Raw genomic sequence first — 20,175 nt, forward strand, 5'->3', positions numbered from 1 at the left:
TTTTCCCTTTGTTGGCTTGCTTAGCATATTGCTCATTTCGCTTCTCAATATTAGCTTTTACCTTCTCATGCAAACTCCTAACGAATTCAGCCTTCTTTTTTCCGTCTAAGTTTAACCTTTCACTCACAGGTAAAGACATCAAATCCAACGGAGTCAAAGGATTAAAACCATATACAATCTCAAATGGTGAATAGCTAGTAGTAGAGTGCACACAACGATTATAAGCAAATTCAACAAATGGCAAGCAATTCTCCCAATTCTTTAAATTCTTTTTGAGAATAGCACGTAATAAAGTTCCTAACGTCCTATTAACTACCTCAGTTTGACCATCAGTTTGAGGATGACAGGTCGTAGAAAACAGTAATTTAGTGCCAAGTTTAGCCCACAGTGTTTTCCAAAAGTAACTTAGGAATTTAACATCACGGTCCGACACAATGGTCCTAGGCATGCCATGCAGCCTAACGACTTCTCTAAAGAATAGGTCCGCGATGTTAGATGCATCATCCGTCTTGTGACTAGCAATAAAGTGTGCCATTTTAGAAAACCTATCCACAACAACAAATATAGAGTCCCTCCCCTTCTTTGTCCTAGGTAACCCCAAAACAAAGTCCATAGAGATATCAACCCAAGGTTCACTAGGGACGGGAAGTGGTGTATATAATCCATGTGGTAGTGTCCTAGACTTAGCTTGTCTACAAGTTATGCACTTCTCACAAATACGCTCAACATCACGCTTCATGTTTGGCCAACAAAAATGTTCATGTAATGCACTTAAAGTCTTAGCCACCCCAAAGTGTCCCATTAGGCCACCCCCATGTGCTTCCCTAACAAGTAATTCACGAATTGATGACTTGGGAATGCACAATCTATCCTTTCTAAACAAGAAACCTTTATGCAAGTAAAATTTATCATGTGGACCATGCATACAAGTTTCAAACACTTCCTTAAAATCATCATCTAGCACATACAACTCTTTAACAAGTTCAAACCCCAATATTTTAGATTCCAAAGTAGAGAAAAGTACATACCTCCGTGATAGTGCATCGGCCACTACATTTTCCTTACCTTGCTTATACTTGATCATGTAGGGGAATGTCTCTATGAAGGCCACCCACTTAGCATGCCGCTTGTTCAGCTTTTGTTGCCCCTTGAGGTGCTTTAGAGATTCATGATCCGTATGAATCACAAACTCTTTAGGCCTCAAGTAGTGCTGCCACGTCTCAAGAGTCCTCACAAGTGCATAGAACTCCTTGTCATACGTGGGATAGTTCAGCGCTGCCCCATTGAGCTTCTCACTAAAGTACGCCACCGGCCTTCCTCCTTGCATCAACACGCCGCCAATACCTACACCTGAAGCATCACATTCAATTTCAAACGTATTAGAAAAATCAGGTAATACAAGTAAATGAGCATTAATTAATTTTTGCTTGATAATATTAAAGGACTTCTCTTGCTCCTCGCCCCAACAGAATGGAACGTTGTTCTTGATGACCGCCGTCATCGGTGCCGCCAATGTGCTAAAATCCCTTACAAACCTCCTATAGAAGCTTGCAAGACCATGAAAGCTTCGGACTTGACCAACAGTAGTAGGCGATGGCCAATCTCGAATAGCACTTACCTTGTCTTCATCCACTTGTATCCCTTGTGAACTCACAACGAAACCAAGAAACACAAGTTTGTTTGTACAAAAATCACACTTCTTTAAGTTAGCATACAAATTTTCAGCCCTTAATGTGATTAGCACAAGTTTCAAGTGTTTAACATGCTCTTCAAGATTCTTGCTATACACTAGGATATCATCAAAGTAAACCACAACAAATTTACCTATATGTGCACGCAAGACATGATTCATTAACCTCATAAAGGTGCTAGGTGCATTAGTTAAACCAAAAGGCATAACCATCCACTCATACAACCCATACTTAGTTTTAAAAGCAGTTTTCCACTCATCACCTTCCCTCATTCTAATTTGATGGTAGCCACTTCTTAAGTTAATTTTGCTAAAGATGCAAGACCCATGCAATTCATCTAACATATCATCTAGTCTAGGTATGGGATGCCTATACTTAATGGTTATGTTATTGATTGCCCTACAGTCGACACACATACGCCATGAGCCATCTTTCTTAGGGACTAGCAAAACAGGCACCGCACAAGGTGACATGGACTCACGCACATAACCTTTATCTAATAACTCACTTACCTGCCTTTGTAGCTCCTTAGTCTCCTCCGGATTTCTCCTATAAGCTGGACGGTTCGGCAAGGCACTCCCGGGCACCAAATCAATTTGGTGCTCAATTCCCCTCAAAGGTGGTAAGCCTTGAGGTAGCTCCTCCGGAAATACATCGTCAAATTCCTGCAATAATTAAACAACAATGCTCGGAAGGGATCCGGCTATATCACTTGTGTTAAGGAGGATCTCCTTGTAAAGAATTAACACAAGTGGTTCATGTGTGTGCAACAAGTGTTTTATCTCACCTTTTTGGGCCATATAAGAATTCTTTTTGGCCTCTTTCCTCTCTTTTTCTTTCCCCTCAATTTATTTCCTCTCTTTTTTTGTTTGTGTGGCTATCTCACTCTTTTCAAATCTCTTTTTTTCAGCCACTTCAATTTTATTTTCAGAGGCCATCTCACTTTTTAATTCACTCTTTTTTTCGGCCTCATCTCTCTTCTTTTTTTCAAGTGGTCCTCCAATACTTGCTTTGGGGACAATGGAAGTAAGACAACAGTTTCTTTTTTCAAGACAAACGAGTACTTATTTTTGAACCCATCGTGAGTCACTCGTCTATCAAATTGCCATGGCCTACCCAACAATATATGACAAGCATGCATAGGTACCATGTCACACAAAACTTCATCCACATACTTCCCAATTGAAAAGGACACTAGAACTTGCCTATTCACTCTCACCTCCGCACAATCGTTCAACCATTGAAGCTTATATGGTTGAGGATGTTTTATTGTAGGCAATCCCAATTTCTCAACCATCTCAATGCTAGCCACATTGGTGCAACTTCCCCCATCTATGATTACATTGCACACCTAACCACTCACAAAACATCTAGTGTGAAACAAGTTCTCCCTTTGGTTAATCTCCTCATCTTTGACTTGGGCACTCATGATTCGCCTAGTCACTAGAGCTTCTCCTACAACCGCCCCATATCCCTCATCGGGATCCTCCAACTCCGGCATATCATCATCACTACCCTCGCCATCCCCCTCACTTTGAGACTCATATTCAACATAATCATTCAAAAACATGACTCTCTTATTAGGACACTCACTAGCAATATGGCCCAACCCTTGACATCTAAAACATTTTGTATCTCTAGAACGAGTAGTAGGAATTTCAGATTTACCTTGTACTCCATGTCTAGGTGCCTCTTGCTTTGGTTCAAAGTTAGGCTTGGTCACCACTTTGCTATCATCTCGCTTGGCCGCATTTGGTCGCCACGAAGAAGATGCACCTCCGGTTTGATTGGTGCGGCCAACTCCTCGCCTCTTGAGTTGTTGCTCCACTTTAATGGCCATTTGCACCATCTCGTCTAGATCTAAGTAGTGCCGAAGCTCCACTTGATCTTGAATCTCCCTGTTCAAACCACAAAGAAAACGAGCCATAGTTGCTTCATTATCCTCCTCAGTATTTGCCCTAATCATGAGTACTTCCATCTCCTTATAGTAGTCCTCAACACTCTTCAACCCTTGCCTCAAAGTTTGTAACCTCTTAAACATCTCCCTATAATAGTGGTTAGGCACAAACCTCTTCCTCATTACACTCTTCATCTCATCTCAAGATTCAATGGGTCTCTCATTATACTTTCTTTTAGTGGTCACTAATTGATCCCACCAAATGAGAGCATAGTCTAAAAATTCAACCACCGCCAACCTCACCTTCTTTTGTTCGGAGTAGTGGTGACATGCAAATACGAACTCTACCCTCTTTTCCCATTCTAGGTACGCCTCCGGGTCAGATTTCCCATGGAATGAAGGGATTTTCATCTTAATGCTACCCATGTGACCATCTTCCCTAGTCGCCTCATACCTACCCCTCATAGCTTCTCTTCTTCCTCTCCCAAATCCTCTATCTCTTCCATTCCTACCCCAATTCTCATTTTGACTCTCATCGCCTCCTCCTAGATCATACTCCTCGTCATCTCTACCCAAATCCTTAGGCTTAGGTTTACCCCCACTAACACTAACCTCAAGTTTACCCAACCTCTCATGCAACGACTCCATTTGGGTCGTCATCATCCTACTAAAATCCCCAAACAACGCCTCCAGTGGAAACTTAGATGACCCCGGGTTCGAATTATCTCCTACCTCCTTCTCCATCTAATTCTTAGAATTGTACCTGCAAGAAAATGTTAGTAGAAAACAAATAACTCCTCACCCAAAAGCTCACCGGTCACTCCAAAGAAATTCACTCGTCTCTCCTCTCTTATTTTTTTTGCTCACAACAAATACTCACTAGTCACTCCAAAGAAATAACACTCACACTCAAATGTTTCCACTCGAATTTGATAGTACTCTCAAAAGTGTGCTCAAGCTTTGTATTTGGGATATCAAACAATCAAGGTTCAAACTTGTGAACAAATGCGACCGACTCACTTGGACTGTGTAGACAAGAAATTCGAATATGATATTTTTTTTTTGACTGTGAGAGACAATTAAATATGACTCTCTAAAGAAAATAGGACAAGATATCAAAATGAAATAATGGTGAATTTTCGGAATTTTTGTACTCTTTTTTTTTTTTTTTGCTTGTGTACTACTCGAAAATCCCAAAAAAAAAGTCACCAACAAATTCGAGAATCACAGATTCACGAAAACAAAATTACGAAGAACGATATAACAAAACAGATCTGAAAATAAACGAAGAAATAATACAGATCTGCAATTTAAGAACAAGATAATTTACTTGAATTCAATAAACCTGGCTCTGATACCAAATGACGTGAATCTTGATACGAATAAATAGCAAACACGATTGAAAATAAATCTCACCCTCTATTCAATTACGATATTAAGACCCGTGTGTTTTCCCGATCTTTTGATTCAAGTATTGTGTGATATTCACCTCTAAACTAGCAAGAGTTTAGCAACAAATAAACACGAGGATAAACAATCGAAAACTATACGAACCTTCGAAGAACTTTGCCTACGACAATCCGCACAAGCAACGATCGACAAACGCCACAAAGTTACAAACTTTGATAAGTTTGATTTGATTTGAAAAAGCTAAAAGCTTTGAAAAGTTGAGAGAAAATTCTCACAAGTTTGATAAACTCAAAATATTATGTGTATTGTGTGTTAAAATTCGTCCAACATAGTCTATATATCAAAAGATATCAAAAATCTAGTCTCCCAAAATAATAAAACTCTAGAAAAGGAAAAAAATCCGCGCAGAAAACACTAGGCACGGACCCCGTGCAGACCTCCGTGTCTGGGTCCGTGTACATACTGTAAAATTCTTCAATCGGGATCAAGGGACACGGACCCCGTGCTCACCTCCGTGTACGGGTCCGTGTAGGCACTGTATTCGCCAAATGTATAGGGCACGGACCCCGTGCCTGGGTCCGTCTCCAGGTCCGTGCAGCCACTATAAAAACTCATCCCAGCTTGTAAAGGACACGGACCCCGTGTGCAGGTCCGTGTACAGGTCCGTCCAGACTCGGTCAGCAACATCAATGCTTGAATGACTTTCCGTTGGCCTCCAAACGTACTCCCATGCATCACGACCTCTTCCGGCTTGCTCATGACTCCTTGTAGCGCCTCCTTGAATCTCTTTAGTCGACCCCTCGTGATTGGTCCCTCCGGCAACTGCAAAGGATCCCATGCTTTCCTTGGGACGTCCACGTTCGCATCACAAGTTTAGCCCATAAAGTCTTCCAAAAGTAACTCAAGAATTTAACATCGCGACCAGAAACAATAGTCATAGGCATGCCATGCAACCTAACGACTTCTCTAAAGAACAAATCCGCCATGTTTGAAGCATCATTGGTTTTATGACAAGCTATAAAATGTGCCATCTTAGAGAATCTATTCACAACAACAAAAATAGAATCTCTCCCCTTCTTAGTACTAGGCAACCCCAAAATAAAGTCCATAGAAATGCCAATCCAAGTTCTTTATAAGAATAGCACGCAAAAGTGTTCCCAAAGTTCTATTGATAACTTCAGTTTGTCCATCCGTTCGAGGATGACAAGTAGTAGAAAACAACAATTTTGTGCCAAGTTTAGCCCATAAAGTCTTCCAAAAGTAACTCAAAAATTTAACATCGCGAACAGAATCAATAGTCCTAGGCATGCCATGCAACCTAACGACTTCTCTAAAGAACAAATCCGCAATGTTGGAAGCATCATCGGTTTTATGACAAGCTATAAATGTGCCATCTTAGAGAATCTATCCACAACAACAAAAATAGAATCCCTCCCCTTCTTAGTCCTAGGCAACCCCAAAATAAAGTCCATAGAAATGTCAATCCAAGTTCTTTTTAAGAATAGCACGCAAAAGTGTTCTCAAAGTTCTATTGACAACTTCAGTTTGTCCATCCGTTTGAGGATGAAAAGTAATAGAAAACAACAATTTTGTGCCAAGTTTAGCCCATAAAGTCTTCCAAAAGTAACTCAAGAATTTAACATCGCGAACAGAATCAATAGTCCTAGGCATGCCATGCAACCTAACGACTTCTCTAAAGAACAAATCCGCGATGTTTGAAGCATCATTGGTTTTATGACAAGCTATAAAATGTGCCATCTTCGAGAATCTATCCACAACAACAAAAATAGAATCCCTCCCCTTCTTAGTCCTAGGCAACCCCAAAATAAAATCCATAGAAATGTCAATCCAAGTTCTTTTTAAGAATAGCACGCAAAAGTGTTCCCAAAGTTCTATTGACAACTTCAGTTTGTCCATCCGTTCGAGGATGACAAGTAGTAGAAAACAACAATTTTGTGCCAAGTTTAGCCCATAAAGTCTTCCAAAAGTAACTCAAGAATTTAACATCGCGAACAGAATCAATAGTCCTAGGCATGCCATGCAACCTAACGACTTCTCTAAAGAACAAATCCGCCATGTTTGAAGCATCATCGGTTTTATGACAAGCTATGAAATGAGCCATCTTCGAGAATCTATCCACAACAACAAAAATAGAATCCCTCCCCTTCTTAGTCCTAGGGAACCCCAAAATAAAGTCCATATAAATGTCAATCCAAGTTCTTTTTAAGAATAGCACGCAAAAGTGTTCCCAAAGTTCTATTGACAACTTCAGTTTGTTCATCCGTTCGAGGATGACAAGTAGTAGAAAACAACAATTTTGTGCCAAGTTTAGCCCATAAAGTCTTCCAAAAGTAACTCAAGAATTTAACATCGCGACCAGAAACAATAGTCCTAGGCATGCCATGCAACCTAACGACTTCTCTAAAGAACAAATCCGCCATGTTTAAAGCATCATCGGTTTTATGACAAGCTATAAAATGTGCCATCTTAGAGAATCTATCCACAACAACAAAAATAGAATCCCTCCCTTTCTTAGTACTAGGCAACCTCAAAATAAAGTCCATAGAAATGTCAATCCAAGTTCTTTTTAAGAATAGCACGCAAAAGTGTTCCCAAAGTTCTATTGACAACTTCAGTTTGTCCATCCGTTGGAGGATGACAAGTAGTAGAAAAAAATTTTTTTTTGCCAAGTTTAGCCAATAAAGTCTTCCAAAAGTAACTCAAGAATTTAACATCGCGAACAGAATCAATAGTCCTAGGCATGCCATGCAACCTAACGACTTCTCTAAAGAACAAATCCGCAATGTTTGAAGCATCATTGGTTTTATGACAAGCTATAAAATGTGCCATCTTAGAGAATCTATCCACAACAACAAAAATAGAATCCCTCCCCTTCTTAGTCCTAGGCAACCCAAAATAAATTCCTTAGAAATGTCAATCCAAGTTCTTTTGAAGAATAGCACGCAAAAGTGTTCCCAAAGTTCTATTGACAACTTCAGTTTGTCCATCCGTTCGAGGATGAAAAATAGTAGAAAACAACAATTTTGTGCCAAGTTTAGCCCATAAAGTCTTCAAAAAGTAACTCAAGAATTTAACATCGCGAACGGAATCAATAGTCCTAGGCATGCCATGCAACCTAACGACTTCTCTAAAGAACAAATCCGCGATGTTTGAAGCATCATCGGTTTTATGACAAGCTATAAAATGTGCCATCTTCGAGAATCTATCCACAACAACAAAATAGAATCCCTCCCATTCTTAGTCCTAGGCAACCCCAAAATAAAGTCCATAGAAATGTCAATCCAAGTTCTTTTTAAGAATAGCACGCAAAAGTGTTCCCAAAGTTCTATTGACAACTTCAGTTTGTCCATCCGTTCGAGGATGACAAGTAGTAGAAAACAACAATTTTGTGCCAAGTTTAGCCCATAAAGTCTTCCAAAAGTAACTCAAGAATTTAACATCGCGAACAGAATCAATAGTCCTAGGCATGCCATGCAACCTAACGACTTCTCTAAAGAACAAATCCGCGATGTTTGAAGCATCATCGGTTTTATGACAAGCTATAAAATGTTCCATCTTAGAGAATCAATCCACAACTACAAAAATAGAATCCCCCCTTCTTAGTCCTAGGCAACCCCAAAATAAAGTCCATAAAAATGTCAATCCAAGTTCTTTTTAAGAATAGCACGCAAAAGTGTTCCCAAAGTTCTATTGACAACTTCAGTTTGTCCATCCGTTCGAGGATGACAAGTAGTAGAAAACAACAATTTTGTGCCAAGTTTAGCCCATAAAGTCTTCCAAAAGTAACACAAGAATTTAACATCGCGAACAGAATCAATAGTCCTAGGCATGCCATGCAACCTAACGACTTTTATAAAGAACAAATCCGCGATGTTTGAAGCATCATCGGTTTTATGACAAGCTATAAAATGTGTCATCTTCGAGAATTTATCCACAACAACAAAAATAAAATCCCTCCCCTTCTTAGTCCTAGGCAACCCCAAAATAAAGTCCATAGAAATGTCAATCCAAGTTCTTTTTAATAATAGCACGCAAAAGTGTTCCCAAAGTTCTATTGATAACTTCAGTTTGTCCATCCGTTCGAGGATGACAAGTAGTAGAAAACAACAATTTTGTGCCAAGTTTAGCCCATAAAGTCTTCCAAAAGTAACTCAAAAATTTAACATCGTGTGGGGACCCGAGCTCTAACTCAATTCTTTTGGGATTTAATTGGATCTTTGCTAGAAAATGTAGGTCAAAAATTTGCTTTTAACATTAATTCAAATGTATAACTAAAGCATATCATGTCTTATATTATTTAAACAACATAACGTACATACATGTCTGTTTCGTACAAGCATACACTAGTGTTCAAATACCAACTACAAACATAAGTGATACAAGTCTAGTAGGAAACACTACAAATCTTCAACGCCCGAGATCTCCACGCTATCATCAATCTCTCATCTAGCTCGAGACCCAGATCCTGCCCCACCTGTTGCCATGCACACATACAGACACGACAACAGCCGGATAACTCCGGTGAGAACATATCCCAGTATAAAACATGGATGCATGCAATGTAATAATCATACACAAAAGCATAGCATATATCAAGTAACATGAATGTAAATCTAAACATGTAGAAGAATACAAATCTGTATTCAACATTTAAATCTTGACTCGACTCATTTCTAATCTAGGGATCCCGGTGTGAATAAGACGGTCTGTCACCTACCCAACCACTCGGGGCAACGGTACGTCTTATTCCTAGACTTCGGTCAACTCTGTATCGATGGTCTACACATAGCGTAAATCTACTACAATGCGTCGATACACCGAAACGTCTAGTTTTGGCCAATCTGCCAATATCTCCTATCTCAGGACTCGAATATAAATCAATAAACAAGACATTACATAATCAATGTAATAACAATCTAGTATGTGATTTAGGGAAACTTGTATCAAATCTGAATCGAGTTGTGCAATCCCAAGACCACATGAATTATACCTTTATTGTCGTAGGAATCGGTCGAGATCTCGAAGTCGAATGGCAACTCTGTCAATTCAATCTGAAATGAAGATGCATAAATGTGCCATATCAAAACACAACTCAAACAAGTCTTGTACAATTCAATACTCATACTCGGTACAAATTCTACGGCATAACGGCTTAATTCTCCGATACCGGTAACTCAACAATAATATACTCCATCATACTCAACTCACAATATCATCAACCATTAATATGCATTCTGAAATCTGTATAATCTCATACCCATATAAGCTGGAATTTCGAAATAGTAGCATACAATGTCTGAAAAATGATCCGTTAACGAATATACCATGCTCAAGATATCAAGAACACATTTCTAACTCATATCTGAATTTCCCCACATAATTATTTCGAAACATGCTAAAAATGAATAATACTTTCACCCTTAGTTAGATTTTGTCGCAAGGATCACAAATCTGTATTCGAAATCAAAATCGGATGGCTAGTTGTTGTATAATCTTTGTTGCTAGTCTAAAACCTTGAAGGAATTTCCATGGAGCATCCCTCGTTTCTCTTGTTCTGAATGAAGACAATGAGGTGTCATTGCAAAGTATATATATACCATGCCAAGTGTCAAGACAAGAAACAAAGTGGCATTCTCGCATGCAGCACCGCGGGTGCGGTGTCTCAAGAGCGCGGGTGTGCTATGCTCTCGGCAGCCCTTGCATTTTCCGGAATTCTCAGACCGCGGGTGCGGTCCTTGCAGGACCGCGGGTGCGGTCGCACCACCGCGGGTGCGGTCTTGCTAGCACCGCGGGTGCGGTCTTGCTTCGCACAAATTCACCAATTTTCTGTCAATGCACCGCGGGTGCGGTCCTTCCTGTACCGCGGGTGCGGTGTGGCTTCGGCCTAGCTTCACAATTCTGCTTTAAATGTCATGCATTCTTACCTTTACACGTCTAACATCAATGCCAGTTGAAAATCCTCGAGCCTTACATTTCTCCCCCTCTTAGACAAGAGTTCGTCCTCGAACTCGTAAGCAAATAATCATGCAAGTATATACAACACAGTATAATCAAAATTGAAAGGAAGACTCACATCATATGAATAGCTCGGGATGTTTCTGTCTCATCTCAGACTCTGTCTCCCAAGTTGCTTCCTCGATGCCATGACGACTCCACTGAACCTTCACAAGCGGAATGGTCTTGGTTCTAAGCTGTTTCTCCTTCCGATCAAGAATCTGTATCGGTCTTTCAACATAGCTCAGAGTCTGATCTAGTTCGGCTTCGTCAGGCTGAATGACATGTGTAAGGCTCGAGATTTTTAGTCCTCATTGACGTAATACTCGGAATAGATGAGTATGCATGATTTATATATAATGAGGAGTGGTAATTGAGATGAAAATAGGAATACATGGATAAGAGATGAAAATCTTCAAATTAGGACAGAACAGTTGGCGCATATGCGCGAGATAAGTGGCGCATATGCGCGATAATTCCAGTAGCATTGGCGCATATGCGCGGAAAGAGTGGCGCATATGCGCGACATTTACAGTAGTGCAAAGAACAAGCCATGTGTTCAAACCATGCAGCATATATATATAAGTTGGCCTCGATTTTATTCATTTCAGCAACAGGAATCGAGATTTCAGAGGAAGAAGAGCTTCCAACTTTCTTCAAGGCTTTGAATTGTGATTTTTCAAGATTTAGCCACCCAAACTTTAATCCGATTTTAGTGTTGAACTCCTCTCCTTATTTGCTACAAGTTTATGTAAGTATTGTTCAATTCTAGCATGTTTTGAGAATTTCATATTGGGGAAATGCTGATATGCTTATATATATGTGTTCTTGAGAGAATTGTTATCGTAGAAACGCAACCGGATCGAATAACGGATGTTGGATGCGATTATTACTCTTTTCCAGCATGTTTAGAGCTAAGATTATACAAGATCTGAGTATTATCTTATGTGTATGAGAATAATCATGAGTTTAGAATGATACAATGTTGATTAGTGAGAATTGGATTGACCGGTATCGAGAAATACGCCGTTATGCCGTCAATGGTGTTGAAATGTACTAGTGAATTGATAGTATATGTCTTGATTGGGTTAGGAATTGATGAAACTCATATTACATTGCTATTTCAGATTGGTGTCGACGACTTTGACATCGACAGATATTGTACGGCGAAAGGTATAAGCTATGTTTGTTTTGGGAAGCCACAACTCAAATAAGATATTATTTGAGTTCCCAAACCAAAATCACATACTAGAATTATTGTATATATGGTATCATGTTATGAATTGTTTATAAACATTATATTCAAATCTTGTAACATGGTTATGCTTTGATTTTAGCATTTTATTTACATATATATGATCATTGTGATATTCAGACATGAATATAAGCATGCTTTGTTTACAGATTGATATTCATTGCATTTAAGATAGGAACGTCGTTGACAGTCATTGTCAACCATCTAGATGTTCGGTGTATCTCAGCTTAGGAGTAGCCATTACTCTTATTGCAGCCGTTGATACAGCTCAGACCGAAGTCTAGGAATAAGACGTACAGTCACCCCGAGTGGGAGGGTAGGTGGCAGCCATTGACGTCTTATTAACACCGGGATCCCTAGAGTTCTAGTCGAGTCGAGTCCAGACAAGGTTTGATTCGCATTGCATTGCATGTGCATATGATGTCATTCATGATAGCATGTTCATGTTTAATTGATTATATGCATGTATACATGTTTATACTGGGATTTGTTCTTACCGGAGTTTCCGGCTGTTGTTATGTCTGTATGTGTGCATAACAACAGGTGGGGCAGGATCTGGGTCACGCATAGGATGAGAGATGGACATAGCGTGGTGATCTCGGGCATAGCAGAAGAACTAGTAGTTGTACTGTTGGCATGTACTGTATTTAATTACTAGTTGTTGAATATGGTTTGGAACCAGACATATTTGTATCTTATGTTTGTATATTACGTTGTTGAATAACATAGAATCTTCTTGTGTTAGCTTTCATTTGAGTTAATGTAAAAGCAAAAATTTGACCCACTTTTTATACTAATGATCCATTTAATCCCAAAGAAAGAATTAGAGCCCGGGTCCCCACAACAGGTGGTATCAGAGCAGTAGGTTCTGTAGACTGAGATAGAGTAGAATGAGCGGGGTAGATCGAGTCATCTTCCTTGCTTATGCTGTGCTAGCAAGTTTATTGTTTTCGTTATTACATGTTGTTTATTATCTAATTGATTACAGCGTGTAATAAACTGAATCAGAACCGATTCTGGATCAGAGGTAAATGATCAGAGGAGGACTGAAACAGTTGTATATTTTGTATACTAAATTGTTTGAATATCAGATACATGCCTCCTCGAAGAGCAGCAGTGCCTCTACGACCATTAGCGCCAGAACAGGGGAGCACATCCGGAGATCCTATGGATGTTACGGCGACCCCTATGGAGACGTTACTGAAGCGATTCCAGTCATTCCGACCACCGACCTTAAAGGATACAGAAAATACAATTGCGAAAGCTGGTTGGAGGATATCGAGATGTTATTCGAGTCTCTAGGGTACAGTGATGAGAAGAGAGTGAAGCTCATTGGCCATCAACTGCAAGATGTGGCTAAGTATTGGTGGGTGAATATAAGGAGAGCACTAGAACAGCGTGGCACCGAGGTTACATGGAAAGCATTCAAGACGGAGTTTTATCAGCGATTCTTCCCTGTATCCTACCGTAAAGATAAAGGCGCTGAATTTGCAAACCTGAGGCAAGGGCAATTGAACATTGAAGAGTACGTTGCTAAATTTTCTTCTTTGCTTCGCTTTGCACCTCACGTTTCAGGTAATGATGAGGCCATGGCAGATCAGTTTATAAATGGCCTGAATCCAGATATCTTTACGTTGGTCAATACTGGGAGACCCGATAATTTCTCGGATGCATTGAATCGTGCCAAAGGAGCTGAAGCAGGATTGCTTAGGCAACGGAGTACTCCGTATGTTGCACCGAGTCCGAGACCGCCACTACCTCCATCCCAAGTTCCTCCTCCTCGATTCGAAAGTGGTGGTAGCAGTAGTGGACGCAAAGATCAGTTGAAAGCGAAGGGCAAACAGTTTAAGAGAGCAGGGAGCAGTTCTTCGAGCTCCAGCGGGTCAAGACAGAGAGGTTTTGGCCAGAGTCTAGAGATGGCAAGTGGATATTGCAGTACGTGTGGAGGTAAGCATGCCACCGAACAATGTCAAGGTGTAGTGGGCAGGTGTAACATATGCAAGCAACCGGGACATTATGCCAAGGTCTGTCCTCAGAGAAGTAGTGCATCGAGATTCCAGGATGCAGGATCGTCTGCCTCTGTGACTCAGCCTGAGAGGCAAGCTTCATCGGTCCACTCCTTTCAGCCGTCACCTACACCGACCCAGCCTCGAGCCAGAGGTGGTCATACCGGGAGTCAGCCGACCCGACAACAGGCTCAAGTGTTTGCCTTGACTGAAGAGCAAGCACAGGATGCCCCAGATGATGTCATAGCAGGTAACTGTTCTCTTTGCGGTTATCCTGCTTATATATTGATAGATACGGGTGCATCGCATACATTCATATCAGAACGATTTGCATTATTGCATTCTCTGCCTGTTGAGTCGTTAATAGATGTCGTGTCTATTACCTCTCCGTTAGGAAGTGGATTGATATCGGTGACTACGGTTAGACATTGCATCTTACGGTTTGAGGGTCATGAAATTGATCTAAATTGCATAGTACTCGGGTTAGATGATTTTGATTGCATTGTTGGAATTGACATGCTAACAAAGTACAGAGCCACCGTGGATTGTTTCCACAAGATTGTCAGATTCAGACCAGAAATGGCAGAGGAGTGGAAATTCTACGGAAAGGGTTCCAGATCTCGGATTCCCTTGATTTCGGCTTTGTCCATGAATAAGTTGTTACAGAAAGGAGCAGATGGGTTCCTTGTGTATGCTGTAGATATACAGAAATCTAGCCCGACATTGGCAGATTTTCCAGTAGTACGAGAATTTGCAGATATCTTTCCAGATGAGATCCCAGGATTACCTCCGGTGCGAGAGGTAGATTTTAGTATTGATTTAATTCCAGGTACCACTCCTATTCCGAGAGCTCCGTATAGGATGGCACCGATAGAGTTGAAAGAATTAAAGGCACAGTTGGAAGATCTTCTAGCCAAGGGATATATCAGACCTAGTGTATCTCCTTGGGGCGCTCCAGTGCTATTTGTGCGAAAGAAAGATGGATCGATGCGGTTGTGTATCGATTACAGGCAACTAAATAAGGCAACGATCAAGAATAAATATCCTTTGCCTAGGATCGACGACCTATTTGATCAGTTGCAGGGATCCTCTGTGTATTCTAAGATTGACTTGCGATCCGGATATCATCAGCTCAGAGTTCGAGATGTAGACATACCGAAGACAGCATTTCGAACCAGGTATGGGCATTACGAATTTATTGTTATGCCTTTTGGTTTAAAAAATGCTCCGGCGGTATTTATGGGATTGATGAATCAAATCTTTCAGAGGTATTTGGATGATTTTGTGATTGTCTTTATCGACGACATTCTGGTGTATTCTAAGAACAGGAATGAGCATGCAGAGCATCTCAGAATTGTGTTGCAGACACTGAGAAATGAGAGATTATATGCCAAATTGTCAAAGTGTGAATTCTGGTTGAATCGAGTGGTCTTTTTGGGACATATCATATCGGGAGATGGTATCTCTGTAGATCCGAGTAAAGTGGAAGTTGTGATCAGTTGGCCGAGACCGACTTCTGTGCCAGAAATACGCAGTTTCATGGGTCTAGCAGGATACTATAGACGATTCATCCAAGATTTCTCTCGAATTGCCAAGCCAATCACACATTTGACATAGAAGAATGTGCCATTCCTATGGTCTGAGGAGTGTGAGTCGAGCTTTCTGGAATTGAAGAAGAGGTTGACCAGTGCACCTGTCTTGATGATTCCTTCAGGGACGGGTAATTTTGTTGTATATTGTGATGCCTCTCACAGAGGTTTGGGATGTGTTCTTATGCAGCGAGGTCATGTAGTCGCATATGCCTCGAGACAGTTGAAGACTCACGAGACTCGATACCCCATTCATGATCTTGAATTGGCGGCTATCGAATTTGCACTGAAGATCTGGCGTCATTATCTTTATGGCGAGAAATTTGAGATCTATTCGGACCATAAAAGCCTAAAGTACTTGTTCTCTCAGTCGGAATTGAACATGAGACAACGTAGATGGCTTGATCTGTTAAAGGACTTTGATTGCGAGATCAAATATTATCCAGGGAATTCAAATGCAGCGGCAGACGCCTTAAGTCGAAAGGTTTGTTCCTTATCCTTAGCAACGATAGGTGTTACAAAGCTCGTAGAAAATTGCTGTTTTTCTGGATTTGAGTTTGATACAGATAAGAAGCCACTACGACTCGCTACTATTCAAGCTGAGCCAGACCTGATCCGGAGGATCAAAGAAGCACAAAGAATGTTACGCCTTAAACGCATACAAATCTCGAGGATGAGATTAATGTTTTTAATGCTGTAACATATCCCAAAGTTTTTGTTTTGATGATACCAAAACTTGGATTAAAAATGTACTAATGTTTTATATTGAGGCATGCAGGAAATTAAGAACAGGTTACGTTCGGAAGATCCGACATTCGGTTCGGACGGTCCGAAATTGTGCAATTCAGAAGCAAAATAGAAGTTGTTCGGAAGCTGCGAGGAGAGCGTTCGGACGTTCCGAAGACGTGATCGGACGTTCCGAACACAAGCAATCAAATCACTTCAATGCGGAGACAAATTGATATGACTGATTGATCGAGTAAGATTTCGGACGCTACGAAGACATTTCGGACGCTACGAAGTGTTGAAGATTTCAAATTTCCGGAAACGCGGGAATGTTCGGACGGTACGAACTGGAGTTCGGACCTTCCGAAGCTGTGCATAGACGGTCTGAAAGAACTGTTCGGAAGCAACGAAGTTTGATCGGTTCCTCCGAAGCATATGTTCGGACCCTACGAAGTCAAGAACGGACGATCCGAAGTCATCCCAAAATTACGGAAATTGATTTCAATCACATCGGACGTTCCGAAGTATAAACAGAAGATCCGAACCTTGGCGTCCAAGACTAGTATAAATAGGCCTTTGAGGATGCATTTTTAAAACATCCCACTCCACTCTCTTGTCTCTTACAAAGCTTTCTACTATCTCTTGTGTGCGTTGATTAAAAGAGTTGTAATATCAAAAGAGTTGTAGAAAAAGAGTGAAAGTAATACTCTCGAGTGGGTTGTAAAGTTCGTGGCTATCCTTGGAGCCCTCAAGGCCAAGTAGACGCATCGAGGCGTGGTTGTAAAAGCTAGCTTGGAGCTCCTAAAGCCAAGTCGATATAGTGATACCTCGATCCTCATCGAGAAGGGGAGACGTAGACGATTCTTCGTCGAACTTCCATAAACATCTCTATCCCTCTTTATTTTACGCACTTACTTTACGCATTCATTTTATTTGTGATTGTCCCTCAAGTCTTCCGCTTGCAATTTTTGCAAACTCGTTTTAAAAACGCTAAAGGGCCTAAAAGAACCTATTCACCCCCCCTTTAGGTTCTTCAAGTGGTATCAGAGCAAGGTTTTTCAAAATCTTTTTAATGGCCAATCTAGCAAGCGAGTATGCCCAAGGACAATCCACAAATCGTCCCCCTCTTTTCAATGGTACTAATTACGGATATTGGAAAAATAGAATATCTCTATACATCCAATCCGTCGATTACGACCTTTGGAAAATAACGGTGAAAGGTCCCTATATCCCCATGAAAACGGTGGATAATAAGGAAATTCCTAAGGGAATGGATGACTTCACCAAGGACGATATGAAACTTATCTCTCAAAATGCTAAAGCTATGAATATTCTTCATTGTTCTCTAGATATGAATGAATACAACCGAATCTCGGCTTGTACCTCCGCCAAAGAGATTTGGGACAAATTGGAGATTTGCCACGAGGGAACCAATCAAGTCAAAGAAACGAAGATAGACCTTCTCCAACTCAAGTACGAGACCTTTGAGATGGAACCCAAGGAGGATATCGACACCATGTTCCGGCGACTCACCCAAATCATCAATGAGCTTGCCCAACTTGGTGAGAACTACCCAACTAAACAAGTGTGGAGGAGAGCCCTTCGAGCATTACCGGCGGAATGGGATGCAAAGCGCACGGCTATCATTGAATCCAACAAGGGAGATGCGGCATCCTACGACCTTGATCAACTTCATGGGACCCTAAAGACCCATGAACTTGAAGTATCTACCCGGAAGGAGACAAAGAAAGATGACGACAAAGTAAAGGCGAAAGGGATCGCCTTGACCAGTCAACTTGAAGATAGCGACGATGAAGAAATGGCACTCCTCACTAGAAAGTTCAAAAGATTCATGCGGAGTTCCAACTTCAACAAGAAAGACAAAAAGTTTGAGAAGGAAGTGACCTGCTACAACTGTCAACAAAAGGGTCACTATGCAAACGAGTGTCCCTCCAAGAAGAAGGCCGGCAAAGACAAGAAAAAGGCCCTTCTAGCCACGTGGAGCGACAGCGACAACGAAGAGGAGTCTACCCTATGCTTCATGGCGAAGGAAGATCATCTGACCGATTCGGATGACGACGAGGTACCCTCTTACGATGAATTACTCTCCGCTTACACTAGTATGTACAATAAGGCTAAGTCACTTAGAAATGAGAATAAGCAACTTAAAACTGAACTAGAAGCTAGGATGCATGACAACACTAAGCTCAAGACAAACCTAAGAGACTTAGAGAAAGCCTTCAACAAGTTCAATGTGAGTAGCGGTAAACTAGAAAACCTCTTGAGCATGCAAAGGTGTAACTTCGACAAAGGAGGTCTAGGATATGAAAAGAAATCAGTCAACTTCGCTAGTCTTATCGCAAAGGCAAAACCAAGAACACCACCAACATGTACTTACTGTTGTAAGATAGGCCACATAAGACCTAAATGCAAGAAACTTAGACACCAACACAACAAGAATAGTTATTGGAAATGGATCCCCAAATCCCCAACTACTACTAACCCCAAAGGACCCAAAGAAACGGGTACCAACTATCAAACTGTATCTCAACCTTGTAGGGACAAAGGGGAGACAAGTCATCGAGCACTTGGTATCTTGACAGTGGATGCTCTCGACACATGACGGGAGAAAAGAAGCTGCTACAATCCATTCGACCAAAAGAAAAGGGATCGGTGACCTTCGGAGACAACAGCAAAGGGATCATAGAAGGCATCGGCTCAATAGGTATATCTAACTATACTATTATTGATGATGTACTTCTTGTGAAAGGGCTTAAACATAACCTCCTAAGCATTAGTCAATTGTGCGATAGGGGTTATGAAGTCAAATTCACACCACACGATTGCACTGTATCACTCACAACTGACAAAACCATTAGTTTCAAAGGTTATAGAAGTGAAAATGTTTACAAGGTCGATTTAAAGATTTCATCTTTTTCAAAAATAAAAAGCCTTGTAACATTAAATGTTGATGACAACATTCTTTGGCATAGACGACTTGGTCATGTTGGGATGAGCACCATAGAAAAACTTTTAAAACTTGACCTAGTTTCCGGAATGCCAAAGCTGAATTTAAAATTAGATTCTTTTTGTGATGCTTGTCAACTTGGTAAACACACAAAGGAATCTTTTAAAAATAAAAATTTTGTATCCACTTCTATGCCCCTTGAATTACTTCACCTAGATTTATGTGGTCCCTCGAGGACAACTAGTCTAGGAGGAAAATCTTATGCTTTTGTCATTGTAGATGATTTTTCACGTTTTACTTGGACATTGTTTTTAGCCCACAAAAATGATGCCTTTGATCATTTCAAAATTTTTGTCAAAAAGGTTGAAAATGAGAAAAATCTTTTGATCAAACAAATCCGTAGTGACCACGGAACGGAATTTCAAAATGAAAATTTTTCAATTTTTTGTCAAAGCAAAGGCATTGGTCACAACTTTTCTTGTCCTAGAACTCCTCAACAAAACGGTGTCGTTGAGAGGAAGAATAGGACCCTAGTAGAGATTGCAAGGACCATGCTATGTGAGCATTCTCTACCAAAATATTTTTGGGCTGAAGCAATGAGTTCTGCTTGTTACATCA

This window comes from Primulina eburnea, unplaced genomic scaffold, assembly GCF_022965805.1.
Source record: "Primulina eburnea isolate SZY01 unplaced genomic scaffold, ASM2296580v1 ctg168, whole genome shotgun sequence".
Taxonomy (NCBI): Eukaryota; Viridiplantae; Streptophyta; class Magnoliopsida; order Lamiales; family Gesneriaceae; genus Primulina; species Primulina eburnea.